The sequence below is a fragment of the Myotis brandtii genome, unplaced genomic scaffold (assembly GCF_000412655.1).
Source record: "Myotis brandtii unplaced genomic scaffold, ASM41265v1 scaffold731, whole genome shotgun sequence".
In the NCBI taxonomy this organism is placed as follows: domain Eukaryota; kingdom Metazoa; phylum Chordata; class Mammalia; order Chiroptera; family Vespertilionidae; genus Myotis; species Myotis brandtii.
The window spans coordinates 1,393,466-1,396,463 of NW_005370895.1; the positions used below are offsets into that span (position 1 = coordinate 1,393,466).

Genomic DNA, 2,998 nt, shown 5'->3' on the forward strand with positions numbered 1-2,998 from the left:
CAGGTTGAAAATGGAGCAGGTTGGAGGGAGCCCTTGGGGCGGACACTGGCCGGAACTGTAAGGAGCAGGAGGGGCGGGGCTCCAAGTGCGCCTTCTGGCTGCTCGGGGCAGGAAAGGGGGGTCGCGGTGGGCAGCGCGCCGTCCCGACGTGCCAACTTCGGAACTGAGTGTCCGCATCGCATCTGTTTTACCTTGTCTTTGCCGTGAGAAACCAAAGACGATTTATTTAGACTTAAGTATTTTCGACTCTACTATTTCTCCGGTCTTTGACTTATCTTATGTGATGATTCAAATCTCACAGCAAAAGATTTAGGAAAGGAAGCTGAAGACTAGATACTCTTTGCCCTTGCTACAATGAATTAATTTGTCTAACAGGACTTACTGCTTTTACTTTTTCTTTGCTTTTTTCCCCCCCTTCCCTAAGAAACGTTCACCTGAAAAGCAAGGAAAAATTGCCCGCTTTTATTCCTCCTTGATGGAACAAACTGCTTTTAAAAACCGAACAAGGTATTTGCCAAAGGAAGTCACAGTTTAACTGAAAGCAGCCTGAGGAAAAATAACTTTCTGTCAAATAAAAATGTTGCCAAATGGACAAAGATCAATCTTAGGATCTCAATTTGGCAAGCACGTTACTGTTTTTTCTCTCCTTCCCTCTCTTCCTCTCTCCCTCCCTCCCTCCCTCCCCCAAATCAATAAAAACATATCCTCCAGTGAGAATTAAAAGTAATTTAAGCAAAATGAAAGTTTTTTTTTTAACTACCCAGATTAAACCTTTCCACCAACTTAGGTATCTCTACCAAATTTGATTTCAAACTGAACAAAATATTAAATGCCTCACTTCTCAGCACAGAATTTAGGTTAAAAGCAGCAATTTTCATTTTATGAAATAGAAGCTAATATTAGTATTAAGTGGATTATAGCAGACATTTACATTGTTTTCTAAATGACTTGTGTCCTTCCCCATCTTCCACCCTCCACCCAGAGAGGGTACCACCTCCTTGGAAAAGACCTTCCACAGCCCCCATTCCAACTGTAGCACTTGAGAGTTTCCCATAATCCTCTGTGCATGGCTGTTGTTATTTCATTTACTGCATCGCTTTATAATCATCTGCTTGTGTCTGTTTCCGCACCCTCCCTCTCGCCTAAGGCTGTAAGTTTTTGGAGAGGTGGCATTGTCTTCATGTTTTTTTATTCCCAATACTTTGCACAGAACCTGGCACCCAAGAGCCTGGTAAATGCCTGGTGATGAATTGGGCGAATTAAGGTACCCAGAGCACCTTCCAAGTCTGAGAAGATAGTGTAACCTCAGTTATTTTTTTGTTTTTATTTTTTTTTAAGGGTTGACCTCAGTTATTTTATAGCATGCTTGAGGCTTTTCCCAGTGGGAGGATAGTGGGCCCCGTGGAATACATACAGGAACCACCCATGTAGTAATTTGTCTGAAGACAAGAACCCTGGGTGCCCTAGGCTTTCAGACTATTTCTCATTAGCAAATGAGAGCACCCAGCTTTACTCTGAAGCAGTGTATATTCAGTCTGCCGACAGTCATTTCATTTTCTGTGTGGCTAATCCTTTAAGGGGGAAAAAAAATCACAGATCTGAATTTTCTAGTCTTCTTAGCAATTCTGTTTCTCAATAGTAAATTAAAAAGTTGGCATTGTAGTTATCAGTCAGGTCCCTTATGGTTTTATTTTCCCAGGACCTGTTTATTTCTGGTGGAAGTGATAAAATTGGCTTCTTGGTCTTGCAAAGTTGAGGACTGACCCAAGATCTGTGCCACATGAAAAGACAGGCGGACAGGAAAGGAGAGAGGGAAAGGAACATTTATGTGAATCAAGCCCTCGACCTGGGCATGTGCCCTGATCGGCAACAGAGCCTGCAACCTTTCAGTGCAGGGACAATATCCAACCAACTGAGCCACACCAGCCAGGGCCTAGGGGTCTTAAATACTAAATGAATGTTCTTTGTTAATAAACTAGGAAATAAGAAAAAAATGAAAGCACTTATTATCCTACCACTAGCTAACTAGAGATAGCTAGCTATAGATTGCATATTATATCCTTCTAGGTCTCGTCTTTGCAAGCTTTGGGCTGTCTTAAGTTAGTCTGAATTTGCTTTGTTGAAGATTTTTTTGTATATTTTGGGTAACGGTCCTTTTTCAGATATGTGTGTCTTTTACAAGTATTTTCTCCCAATCTGTGGCTTTTTTCCTCATCCTCTCTACATTATCGTTCAGGGAGCACACGTTTTTAATTTTAATGAAGTTCAGTTTATCAGTTCTTTCACCAGCATCATGCTGTCTTGATTCCTATAGCTTTGTAGTAAGTCTTGACGTTGGGTAATGTCAGTCCCCCAACTTTGTTCTTTAGTATTGAGTTGGCTATTCTGTGTTGTCTGCCTTTACGTATAAACTTAAGAATGAGTTCGTCAATACCTGTAAAATAAGTCGCTGGGATTTTTATTGGATTTGCATTGAATCTGTAGATCAAGTTGGGAAGAACTGACATTTTGACAATATTGACTCTTTCTATCCATGAACGAGGAATATCTTTCCATTTAGTTCTTTTCTTTTTTTTTTTAATGAGAATATTTATTTGGAAAATCACAGAGGTAGAAGAAATAATTTGTAGAAGAAATGAGCTTAGGAAACAAGTTATAGGGGCAAAGAAAGGGCCCTTCCTCATAGAAGTGAGGAAGGTAAAGGTGACACGCCTGAGACACGTGCCTGCTCCCTGGAGGACGAGCACCTGGTTCTTTTTTTACTTATTTCATCAGAGTTTTAGTTTCCTCATATACATCTTGTACATATTTTGTTAGCTTTATAGCTAAGTATTTCATTTTGGTGATTGCTAATGTAAATGGTAATGTTTGTAACCTGCTTATTACTGGTATTGGGACAAAATTGAATATTGGGGACTAGCTATAGTTATAAGAAATATTAATCATGCTTTGTTAACCGTGATTGCCTTGTTCTGATTAAAGAAAGCCCATTCTAACC

The 2,998-nt window shown here is 40.1% G+C and overlaps 1 protein-coding gene across 1 annotated transcript in view; it reads left to right on the forward strand.

Moving 5' to 3' along the window:
• TCAIM (T cell activation inhibitor, mitochondrial) overlaps positions 1 to 2,998 on the forward strand; it is a 22,422-nt gene continuing 19,424 nt past the window's right edge. Inside the window, exon 1 of the mRNA XM_005882641.2 lies at positions 1 to 57. The gene's annotated coding sequence lies outside the window, so the exon portion shown is untranslated. The remainder of the gene's footprint in view (positions 58 to 2,998) is intronic.